The sequence below is a fragment of the Mercenaria mercenaria genome, chromosome 5 (genome assembly GCF_021730395.1).
Source record: "Mercenaria mercenaria strain notata chromosome 5, MADL_Memer_1, whole genome shotgun sequence".
NCBI classification, from domain to species: Eukaryota; Metazoa; Mollusca; class Bivalvia; order Venerida; family Veneridae; genus Mercenaria; species Mercenaria mercenaria.
This window is the reverse complement of record NC_069365.1, coordinates 79,367,883-79,381,432: the sequence shown is the minus strand read 5'-3', so window position 1 is coordinate 79,381,432 and position 13,550 is coordinate 79,367,883. Positions and strand designations below refer to the sequence as shown.

Below are 13,550 nucleotides of genomic sequence, written 5' to 3'. Positions count from 1 at the left end.
AGTTTAAACATGTGATATAGAACTACTTATGTCAGCCGGAACAAGAAACAATTTCATTTCAAGGATACAATACATATCATTATATAGTATAATGTTGGCCTTAATAACAATGGAATACAATGGAGAGACACTTTGAGATTCGCTGGACAAACACTTGTTAACCCGATTTTAGCAAATTCTATCCTATATCAAAATAATTATTAGAAATATAATTACTGGATGCAAAGGTATTTTAACATTTTGTCGCATTTGGCTTTTTAAAAATTCAAATGGTATCCCCACTATTTAGGTATTATGTCACGTGACAAGATACAGATGTGATCATATCATTACATCCCAACTTTGAACGGTAGGGCGATCAAAACAACTCCAGTTGCACCTTTGGGCAATAGCAGGTACGTGCGTGTAAAGTAGTAATAACAAGGATCTTTCACAGGCCAGATAAGATGGATAATGGCTACATCTTATGAAAGAAAAACCACTCTGTCTAATTTGTCCCATACGGAAAATCTATCACGTGGGCTAGTGTATAGTGATCCTAATGCATCTTGATAAAACATATACATCTGATTCACTGTTTTATTGTCGTACTGGAACTGAAGTTGTTTCTTGTTTCATACAGTAGACATGTTTTTCCTGCTGACCTAGTTTTTGACCCCAAAGACCTAGTTTCGAATTTAACCTAAAGATCATCAAGACTAACATTCTGACCAAGTTTCATATAGATTGAGTCATAACCGTTGCCTTTAGTGTGTTCAAAAACTTTTCCTTTGATTTGACCGGGTGACCGGTTTTTGACCCCAAATGACCCAGATTAATACTGGACCTAGAAATCATCAAGACAAACATTTTGACCAAGTTTCATAAATATTGGGTCACAACTGTAATCTCTAGAGTGTTCACAAGCTTTTCCTTTGATCGTGCCTGCTGGCCTTGTTTTTGAGCCCACAATACTCAGTTTTAAAATTGATCTTGAGATCATCAAGATAAACATTCTGACCAAGTTTCATAAAGATTGAGTTAAAATTGTGGCCTCTAAAGTGTTCACAAGCTTTACCTTTGATTTGACCGGGTGACCTAGGTTTTGACCCCACATGAAACCAAATTCGATTTTGACCTAGAAATTATTAAGACAATCATTCTGATCAAGTTTCATAAAGATTGGGTCACGAATGTGGCCTCTGGAGTGTTCACAGGGCAAATGTTGACTGACGACGCAATACGGACAATGACCGGTCACAAAAGCTCACCTATGTGCACTTAACAATTGTGCATCTCTGGTCGTATCATTCGCATCAGCTGTCCTTTCGAGTAGGCTTAATTTGTTTTTTCCGTTTTGAAGCGCACACTATTTCTCTTCAACACCATTTCCCCCCTTTTGAAGAGCACTACATTTATCATCATTACCATCAACAACAACTGCAATAACCACTATCAACTCCTACACAGAACTGGATAACAGTATTGAAAATGCATTTAGAACAGCATTTGCACGTCATGCGTAAACATGTACAATTATCATTTAACCTCTTAGCACATATATTTCCTTCCTGTTATAACTTATTGAACTCTCCTTCTGTCAGATGATATTAAATTAAAGAAAATAAAAACATTATAACTTTTTATGATTTTTTTGGCATCTTCTTTTAGCATTATTGGCTCTTAATTCATTGCTTTATTGAGAAAAAATCCCAACGATTTCCAGGAAACGAGCGTTAATCAGCTTTATTTTAGAATTCGGAAAAAACTAGATAAAACAAAATAAGCAATTTATCATTATCATTCAATATCAATTATATATATAACATTACATCAAACGATAATATTGTAAGGGGTAACAAGTAACACTAACTTATAACTGTAATATAAATTTGGAGATATATGGCCATTTCAGGTTTGGACAGGGAGTGCCGTAGAAACTGTCAAGACAAAGTCGGCCGAGAGAAGAACCAGCGAACCTAGTAGAACAGGGAGTGCAAATCGAAGCAACTGTCCATAATAAACGAGCGGACCTGCAATAGTATGACAGGAAATACCTAAGCAACGGTCCGAACCTGCATTAGGCAAATGACAGAACCTGTTGCGAATAAGGCAAGCTATTTTTGTAATCCACGGACAAACACGCAACTTGACTTGAAACCAGTCAAGTCAAAAACTGGGCAAGTTCAACAATAAACTACGCAAACTAGGCAAATATGACAAGCGCAACAGTAAACTAAGCAAGCTAGGATTGTCAGATCACTTGATCACGTGGGCAAAACCTTGTAACGCTAATATAATTGCATGTTTACAGATAAAATTATATCTAACCACAATTAAATTACGCTGTATATAATTACTATAAATACACCAGTCGTAAATGCCCCTAAATCGACGGGAATGAGGCCAGGGCATCAACATCAATATAGGAGAAAAAACGACAGGCAGGTACAATACAAGACCAAATAATGAAATAATTCTGTGTATAAGCCGTTAAGTTTTATGGCTCGCGTTTCCAACCATCGGCCTACAGAAATTTTCCGCCACAATAAACTTATATTAATTTATTCCCCCAAAAAGACATAATTGCAAACTAAAGTTTCCTAGCATTCTTACCAGTATAGATCAACTTTATGCATCGAGGCGTGTCTGTACTTTTAGCTCATAACAATACTGCGGTAAACGCCGAGGATAGCGGATAAGTCACACCTCACTTATTGTCGTTGAATTATAGTAATCACGCAGAGTGTACACATTTGCAACTAGGCAAACCGCAGTAACGGAAAATTTGATCCAAAGCGCTTAAACCTTTAATGCGTATATACCAGTATATGTATATGAATTAAGTTTTTTAAACAGTACATCTCAATAAAGTATAAGTAAAACTTAGCCAACATCAAATGGAAACAAATATGGGAAATAAACATTGGAACGAAACTATATAACTTTGAAGACCAACACCATAATGACCTGTAATACTACTTCAGCCGAATGAGTCAGTTGCTATGAGTCAGCTCTCTCTCTCTCTCTCTTCCCCCCCCCCCCCCCCCCCCCCCCCCAACACACACAATGAAATATGCTCCCCATCCTAAATGAAATCAATGAAATATGCTCACATGACTGTTCATTTTGCATTTCATAGAAACAAACAAACGATTTAATCATACTATTGTTACATTGTTACTCACATGACTGTTCATTTTGCATTTCAGAGAAAAAACAACAAACGATTTAATCATACTATTGTTACATATGAAAATAAACGTCTAGGATTGTCGAATGTCATGATGCATTTATAAGTATAAAAAGTGATTAAAAAGAATCGTCATTATTCGTATTAATCGGTCAAAATTTCAATGTCCCATGTTACATTTGCATGCATCTGTGTTTCCGCCTAAGGCAGTTCTGCATGTTTTCTACAATGTAGAATTTAATTAAACTATGATTTTTCAAAACTTCAAAATATACTTAGAATTTGTTTTCGTTGTATAGGTCCGTGCGCTTATTTTTGAGATATTTGACCAAGACAACCAACCGGACATACCACGCCAACTTTTAATAATTTTGCTAAACGTTGCAATTTATTAATAAAAATTATTTTATTTCCGTACGCCGAATCCAGGCGATATTCTATGTGTTCCGGATAAATGACGTTACGCCATCACTTCCGGTTTATCAAACACTGCTTTTCATAACATATTTGACATCTAAAAAAATCTGGAAAGTAGATCCCTCGGAAGCACCGAGAACAAGGCAAACAGTGAAAATTGCAGACTCGGTTTTATTGAGTCTGTACATGAGCAGTAATGGAAAATGCAACACTGCCCACGCCCCCTAGCACCGACTTAAGCAGTATTCAATTTTCAAATCTAAATGGGTTGAAATCAATGATCCCGAAAGACCAGAAAATATAACAACACTGAGATGAAGTCGGGGCGAATTATCATTTGTTCAAACTTTTTTCTTTTTTTTTTCTTTGAGAATATACACATTTTGTCCTGTTTAGAAATATGGTGTCGTTTTAAGAAACCTGAGTTATTTATTTCTGTTTTACGGCCGCCACACAGCACTTAACACCCGCTGTTGTGAAGTAAATAAAATCTGGAAAGTAGATCCCTCGGAAGCAACGAGAACAATACAAACAGTGAAAATTGCAGACTCGGTTTTATTGAGTCTGTACATGAGCAGTAATGGAAAATGCAACACTGCCCACGCCCCCTATCACCGGCTTAAACAGTATTCAATTTTCAAATCTAAATGGGTTGAAATCATTGATCCCGAAGGACCAGAAAATATAACAACACTGAGATGAAGTCGGGGCGACTTTTTACGGCCGCCACACAGCACTTAACACCCGCTGTTGTGAAGTAATTAAAATCTGGAAAGTAGATCCCTCGGAAGCAACGAGAACAAGGCAAACAGTGAAAATTGCAGACTCGGTTTTATTGAGTCTGTACATGAGCAGTAATGGAAAATGCAACACTGCCCACGTCCCCTAGCACCGGCTTAAGCAGTATTCAATTTTCAAATCTAAATAGGTTGAAATCAATGATCCCGAAGGACCAGAAAATATAACAACACTGAGATGAAGTCGGGGCGACTTTTTACGGCCGCCACACAGCACTTAACGCCCGCTGTTGTGAAGAAAATAAAATCTGGAAAGTAGATCCCTCGGAAGCACCGAGAAGAAGGCAAACAGTGAAAATTGCAGACTCGGTTTTTTTTAGTCTATACATGAGCATTAATGGGCAATGCAACACTGCCCACGCCCCCTAGCACCGGCTTAAGCAGTTTCAATTTTCAAATCTAAATGGGATGGAGATAAGGTCGGGGCGAATTATCATTTGTTCAAACTTTTTTCTTTTTTTTTTCTTTGAGAATATACACATTTTGTTCTGTTCAGAAATATGGTGTCGTTTTAAGAAACCTGATTTATTTATTTCTGTTATCCGTAAAATGGGCTGTCCATTAAAATTTAATGTCCCCTAAGAGAAAACAACTTCATATTCATCTATTCCGAAAACATTGCCGTTGTTTTATTTACAAAATGGTACGTTATATTTAAGAAATATTTAGATAAGAACAATACAATTTTTCTTGCGATTATTTTGAAATATAGATCAAAATAATTATAACACGATCTGATTTTGATGACAATTTGTACCAAACATGAACGACCGAGATAGTCACTATTACAGACCCACTACTGTGCAACATAATGACCACATGGACATCGTGTAAATCATTCTGATAATTTATAAATACTGGTATAATACAGTTACAGATGGACAATTCAGTCCCTCTCTGAATTTTTGGTTAAATTCTTCTGTGATTTTATTCATACTTTTTTTGGCGCGTCTTTAAACCTAATCTTTTCTTTTTTAAGTCAGCGCCCCAATTTTGAATAAGGGAAAAAACAGAGAACCGTAATATCAGATGTTATGCCAGTTGCATGCTTTGGTTCCGGCTACTTAGCATTAGGCACCAGTTGCCGTGGTGGTATATACCAAAAGCTCCTATCTTGGCCCCCGTACTTTCTGTACACAAATGAACGTCCTCATTTGTGACCCACAAGCGATAATGAAAAATGCAATTCCGTTATAACTTTGAAATTTCTGGTATACGAAGAAATTACTTAGCCATACCAAAAGTAGAACTTTTCCAGCGACGAATAAACCGTCTGCCAGTAACAAAAATTCAAGGAGCCGATGAGGGTTTGCATAGGTTTCAACATTGTTTTTTGTTGTTTTTTTTTAATTCGACAGCCATTTCGTTAGAATTCAGTTCTAAGCCTAACATACGAAAGCCTTGGCTGGGCCTACGGTTAAATCTGTGTCTGGAGAACCTTAAACTCAGACATTTTTGAATGGAAATAATGTTAATGCTACGGGGCATTTTTTTTTTAAAATAAATTGGTCTTTTTGCGTTTAGTCTCGATATAGCCAAAAATTCTTAAAGACCTAGCAAATCTTTCGAGCGTGGTGCAGCTTATTGATCTCTATAAGGATGTGTCTTATGAAAGGAAAATTTATCTTTGTTTTGTTTTATTCTTTCTTCTTTGGTTACGCTGCGCTTCGTAGATCTTATGTCCGAAAATTTGAATCCTGGGACAGATGGGATGTTATCCAAACCGTAATTGTTGTATTATATGTAAAAGGGCGCCTTAATTCAAAGCCCGTACATGTCTGGGTATTGGTGGAGGTATAATATTTGTTTCTATAATGTTTTAACGTTAAATTTGTCAAAAGTTCCGAAAGGTTAAATGTAATAAATAATACGAAATGTTTGATGTTGTTTATTTAGAGTTGTTAATTAGCAAACCAACTAGAAAGAGACCTTCGGTTCCCTTCCTGACTTGCACACAAAACATCCAAGGGGACAACTGCCACGGACATGAATTTTTATCATAGTAACATTAAACATTAAATCATTTAAAACATTTTTAAAAACGCAGTAACACATTATTTTGAAAACCACACATTCTGTTTACGTCGGGTATATGTAATGTATGATCTGACTTTGACGCATGAGAGTTCAATATATAGCCGCATCTGCCGATTAGGGAAATCAGCATGATTTACTTTGCCTTATTTATGTAAGAAGCACTTTACTGGATAACATTACCTGTATAACGAACCGTTCCATTATTAAAAGTATAAAAACATCGCTGACCTCAAAATCAAATTATATAGCCCGCCCGCTTGGCGCAGTAGGGAGAGCGTTGGTCTACGGATCGCGAGTTCGATCTCCGGGCGGAGCGTATGTTCTCCGTGACGATTTGATAAAAGACATTGTGTCTGAAATCGTCTGTCTTCCACCTCTGATAATTCATGTGGGGAAGTTGACAGTTACTTGCTGAGAACAGGTTTGTACTGGTACAGAATCCAGAAACACTAGTTAGGTTAACTGCCCGCTGTTACATTACTGAAATGCTGTTGAAAAACGGCGTAAAACCCAAAACAAACAAAATGCAATATCAAACTATACACACCTATCTTATTTATAAATACACGCCTTGTTGAATATGCCATGTCAACAAACATTATGTACTTTATTTGACCATTCCGTTTTATGTATGTTTTCAAATTGCCATCATTTTTTAAATATTAAATATTTTTCTATCATGTTTTCGTTTTTTCTGGCCGAAAATCTACATTTTGTGCTCGCAGCGGTTAACATGTATCTACGGTAAAAACCAAATAGCTTTTTACGATCGCGCTGTACGAAATGTTACAAAATCGAGCTCAAGCTATATTTCTGTTATTCGCCCGCCTAGAATGGGCATTTCGACCGACAGCGCCTTGATGCCTTGGCCCAAGAGCAGCACGAATTCTCCTCCATACACCGTCACCACGTGGCATAATAAACTTAGTTTTTGGCAGCGAGTATAAATTAAGTTTTCAGCAGAGCAGTTTTAACTCCGGTGTTGAATCGAGAAAAAAAAATTGGCACGGATTTATTCTGCTTATATACCATTAGTTGAATTGATACCCGGCTTAATGATAAGATGCAGACCGGAAACCATGCATAACGGACGATAATACCCGAAGGTCATCGATTGCTTAGTGATAGAGATGTAACTACGGTGTTCCGTTAGGGCAAGCGCCTGCTCCCTGAGAACGCGAAGCGAGAAGGTACGACTGTACTATGACGAAGCGCGAGAGTACCATTGTGAAGCGCAACAGTACGATGGCGAAGCGCGACAGTACGATGGTGACACTACGATGATGAATCGCGACAGTGCGATGGCAAAGCGCAATACTACGATGGTTGAGCGCGACAGTATGATGGCGAAGCGCGACAGTACAATGGACTGTGACCATCGTTCTTTCGCGCTTTGCCATTGTACTGCCGCGCTTCGCCATCGCACTGTCGTGTCGTCACCACCGTACTGTCGAGCTTCGCCATCGTACCGTCGCGCTTCGCCGTCGTACCTTCTCGCGCTTCGCGTTCACAGTGAGCAGGCGCTGGCCCTAACGGAACACCGTACGTGACTAACTAGCCACGGTGTTTACAGCTTTTCTTCGCAAAATAAAGTAAATTATTTGCAGGAGAAAATAATTTCTATTATTTACAATTATGTTTCAACTACTTGTTTGAATGTTCATTAGTTCTTTTGCCTTGCATGCTGAAAGAAAACTTAAAGGCATAAAGATAATAGAATTGAAAATGCCTTTGATTTCAAGTTGTTTTACTGGGAAACAAAAATGATATGCAATGAGGAAGACAATTTATCTTTCAGGCAGTTAAACTAGTAATATTTCTTATCAAATCTTATCGTATGTTTTAAACGTCCAGTCTTATTTAAACCTATACAGTTATTAAATCCTTACCATTGAATAAACTTAGGAAAGGCAGGACGTTAATTGTGTCAAAGGAAGGCTATTTATTTGATCTCGAATACACTGATGTAATATTCCTGACGTTACAAGCGTTACTTTAAAAGGACAATAAATTAAAATAACTTTAGCTATAGTGATGATCGCTAAGTATGCCATTCATTTCACTTTAATAAGTTTTATGCATAATTTAACCCATATCATGCTGGACACGATTGATTCTGCCTTTGCGAACAGTGTATATTATGAACATTCATTTTGGTAAGCATCCCTTTTAACAGTTAATGATACTGTCCAAACTGAAAGATGGACATGTTTATTATAGAAATTTAGCAGAGTAAGGGTTGATCTAAAACTCGTGTCAAAATATTTGCCCATTAGCGTGTACCTTTCATATATAATCAATACTAAAGTGCGCATGATATTTGTATTACGATAGTCTGGTAAACAAATTTAACATGTTATTAGAATAATACCCTCCTCCAAAAGCACAAGACAGCGTTCCAGATGATACACTAACTTATCCAGATGTGTGTTACTCGCGTTACCTATGTTACAATACAGATGTGTGTTACTCGCGTCACCTATGTTACAATACAGATGTGTGTTACTCGCATTACCTATGTTACATTACAGATGTGTGTTACTCGCGTCACCTATGTTACAATACAGATGTGTGTTACTCGCATTACCTATGTTACATTACAGATGTGTGTTACTCGCGTTACCTATGATACAATCACTGGTTCAGATGTGTTTTACTCGCGTTACCCATGTTACAATACAGATGTGTGTTACTCGAGATACCTATGTTACAATCCAGACGTGTGTTACTCGCGTTACTCCTGTTACGATCCAGATGTGTGTTACTCGCGTTAACTATGATACTGTCACTGAACTTGATTATGGTTGTTTGTATAATGAGTGGTCGTTTTTGCATTGTCTATCAGCTGGTGCTGTGAGGAAATAAAGGTTGATATAATATGTTTAATGCTACCAGGTATTATTTATAAACAGACGCCAGAATCCAAACACCATGTGCAGCTGGTGCATCAATTTGCATTATTTGCCATAGAATACGGAATAGTTTTTAAAGCATTTATAATTAATTGCTGTTTCCCGTAAGCAAATGACTTTTCCTGAATTTAGCACCAGATGCGTATCAGGAACCTCATCAGATGCCAGATCATTTTCGTTCAATGATATACAAGCTGAATTTGCATGATTGTTAAACGCTTCACTTTCTGAAAATACGACACGGGCCTTAACTTTTTAGTCAAACGATTTGCAGGTCTCTTGGCCGCAGTCTAAGCTAATAATTATGCTTATAGACCTTTTTACACAGAGCTATTTGCTTAGCAACGGGAAACAATTTTCGCGCATGCGCCCTCTACGTAAGGCAAAAAGACATGACTGCACAATATAAATTACGTTAGAGATATATTGTATTTTGATCTATTCGATCAATTATGAGTTTGTTTTATAGTAAATATCCACCGAAAGACAAAGGAAAATATATGTAGATCTTTGCAAACCCACAGCTTTAACTAATTTGCATTATTATTGATGATTTTGGATTAATGGACTATTCATTCGGCAATTTTGATCTCAACAAATTTAGGTTAAGAAAAATGAAAAAAAAAAGAAAGATATTTTCCATGAATTTATAAAGTAATAACAAAGATTTTGTTTTATTTCCTAACGTGATCTCCCATAACTTACCACGTGTCGCAATTAGCTTACATGATACTTGAAATATAATTAAAAGTCGAAGTTGAAAATAAAATGTTCAATTAATAAAGTTCAGCCTTTGGTTTTATATCCAATTACTCAAACGGTGATCAATTCATTCAGTATTCAAAAAATAATAATAATAATAATAATAATTATCTTAAAATTGTTATTTTTTATTTTAATTGTTTCTTCGAATTTTAAAGTTTTTTATTTGACATTATCAAAGGGGTTCGAATGGCGAATGCAGCGGTCAGATTCAATAGAGAGAGGGCGGGTGGCGGGGAGGGGTGTTCTACACTTACATTTTTTATCTGTTCTATTCTTTGCGGAATTCAAGTTTATCATAATTATCCTATTAAATCACGGATAATGACTTCTTGCGCGATACATTTTCGATATGAAAATGATCCAGCATGTAAACATAAGAAATAAAAAAAAAATAGAGATTTATATCAGGTATTTTCCTTCAGTGTGTAGTCCTTGATTTGATTAATATCTTACGAAATTAGATTTTTTGTAACTACACTTTCATCGTTTTAAAAGGAAATGTCCATTAAAGTTCCAAAGTATATTCTTATAGATTTTGAAATACTAGATATCACGTGAAGTGTTTATTTTTTGATTCACAAAACAGCTCCGCCACGTGATATAATTAATCTGGGTGCGTTCTTTTAATGGCATTGATGACCGAAGGCATTAATGTATATCACATCAAAGCCATCTTGCTTCAGTAACTTTTATGGTCCGCTCTAATTAGGGGACACTCTCGAATTAACTTACGGTCTTGATTACCCAGGTGACCTATGTTTTATCATGTCAATTGCATAATAGTTACGCAATTATTTCCGGTATATCACTTAAAACGGCAACTTCAGTGCCGCGACCCCAAAGTATGTAGATGTCATTTAAACCGGAGAAAAATATATATAACAACTATTTGAAGTTGTGGGAAAAATAGATATAATGAAAATATGAATTTTTTAAATGTAAGGAACAAGTTTTATATTTGTATGATGTGTACCCAGTAGGCATTTGACGTCGGTTAGACGTCGAATAGACGTCGGACCCCGACGTCGGATTAACGTTGTATTTTGGTTGGATTTGCAAACCGTTTCGACGTCGGATCCTGACGTTGGCTAGACGTCGCAATCCGACCATTTTCCAACCTAAATCTAACCACTTTTCAACCAAAATCTGACCAAATTTTCAACGTAATTTGCAATCAAACAAATAATCAACACATGTATTTTATCATCTTTATTTCATATTATGGCGACGTAAGTCTAATACAATAAGTCCAAAAAGTAATGCAGTAATTGAAACTTTCAAGTTTCGTCATTTTTGTATGAATCTTCAACTCCGCCAACATTTCCACCTGAAATGTATATAAAAAATTGACAGTTTCAATATTTAACATATACAAATATACTAGTGCTATTACTAAGAGCATAATTAATACGTGCCAAACAAATATGTAATATTTTAAATTCTATGAAAAAAAAAATTCTATAACTTCGTAAAATGTAATTAAATGAAATTGCTTTTTAAAGTAACAAACAAAAATAAGTCAATTTTTTAAAAAAAATACGGAATATAAATCAATATAACTTCTAAAATAACTATAATTTTTAAAAATCTGTTACTCACGTTGCGGATCCTTCCCTTTGTGTAAAGTATTTATAAACTTGCTCTATCTTCTCCCAATAAATATCAAATTACAGGAAAAGTGTGTAAACCGATGCAGGCTTATCTCGCGAATGTGTGACTAATAGACAACGTGTATAGAAGAGAAGATCTATGTGAATTTAGAATAATTTATACATGTGTATAGAATGCATTTTTATCTTGAACAGTTTAAAGTTTGTGACAAAAACCGTCTCCGAAAATAGACAATCTCATGCGATATTGTAACATAATTAATATAATGTTTGTTGTGAGAATGAACTATTATTAATAAGCGCACGTCCAGGCCTTTATGAAAACAAGTAAATATATATCTTTAAACTATACTAGCAAAATTATACCAGTTAGTTTTATAACTAAAAACATTTATCAGACATTCTATCCAACCTAATTCCAACGTCTTCTAGACGTCTAAGTCTGACGTCTATTAGACGTCGTGGATACGACGTTGGTTAGACGTTGGATTCAGGTCGCCGACGTAGCGACCAAAATCCAACGTCTAACCAACGTCGGTACGACGTCAGGTGTTTACTGGGTAGAAGACTGGAAATGCTTGTTCTTTTCTGACGAAAATAAGAATAAAGCAGGCTTTTCAGGTAAGATATGATTAATTAACATACATGTCTTTAATCAAAGTATACTGTATAATAAATTACTTGACTGAAATTATCTTTATAACGGCAAAACAGTTCGTAATATAATGATAATTTTATGTAGGTTTTCTTATCGTTGAGAGTTCTTTTGCCACACGTAAAGAGCGCATGCGCGTTAAAATCAAAACATCCGCGGAATAGCATAGCAACCAATAACTTGTGTAAAAACATCTATCGTTAAAAGGTTTGACACACTCTACGATACGTTTGTACGTCAATGCCGTTCGATTTTAATGCAAGATGGAAAATGTTTTTGATATTTCAAGGGCATTATATTATTGCGAAAACGGCAGAAGGTCTTAAGAGATCTTTCTGCCGAAAGGAGCGGGAACCTAGGTAACCAATAACCCTATACTTATTGCAAAGAATTTTATCAGTTATACTCTATAATGTGCTCTAATTTGTTATCAACAGCTTATTATCTTGCCTTCGCTGCCTTCTTGAGGGTAAAGGAAATTGCTGTAATGAATACAGTATTAGTTTCAAATGACATTTAAATGTCTGACGTAAATGAAAGGTAAGGTATAGTAACAAATGCTATTCGATAGTGTATTTGAAAATCAGAAGGGCATACTTTAGCTTTGTACGGCCAGTAAAAGTTTTTGAGTTTTTAAAACGATGCCTGAAAAAAAGGTGGTGCTTTTTCTGCAACTTGAATGGAAATCCGCTTACAAAATATATTTTAAAAAATGTGTCGGTAATTTGCAGGTTGGCTCCAGGAAATTAACATTTAATACGTTTTTGATAGGGGCGGCAACTGCTGCAGCTATGGCAGGCTATCCTTTCTACACAATTAAACGGGCTGGTCGGTGGCTTATCCTATTTACCTTAAACCAGCTTCCAAGTTTAACATAATTGTGTCTGGCAGTGTATACTTTAAGCAAGACAATACATTGTATTTTGATTAAGAAAGTATGTTGTTTTGGATCTTTCCGTAGTGTGTCTTGAACAAAATTTTTGTAAATACAGTAGAGGTTTGGTTAAATCAAGAAGGTCTTTATTGTTGAAAAACTTCGGCCTGGTTGTTTGAATCTTGACTGGAGTCGCCCGAATTGTGGTGGCAAGGTAACAGTGGTTTACCGATATTATATGTAACCGGTAAACTGAAAACCTTGAAGAATGTTGCCAAAGTGGGGAAATGACCTTAGTTGGGTACTACCTT

General features: G+C 36.0%; 1 long non-coding RNA gene across 1 annotated transcript; it reads right to left on the bottom strand.

The window, feature by feature from the left end:
- Window positions 1-11,296: 11,296 nt before the first annotated feature.
- Window positions 11,297-11,751, bottom strand: LOC128557510 (uncharacterized). Its single transcript, XR_008371198.1, has 2 exons — window positions 11,700-11,751; window positions 11,297-11,427 (listed from the first exon to the last, which is right to left on the bottom strand). It is a non-coding gene; the product is annotated as an uncharacterized LOC128557510 (long non-coding RNA).
- Between the last annotated feature and the right edge of the window lie 1,799 nt (window positions 11,752-13,550).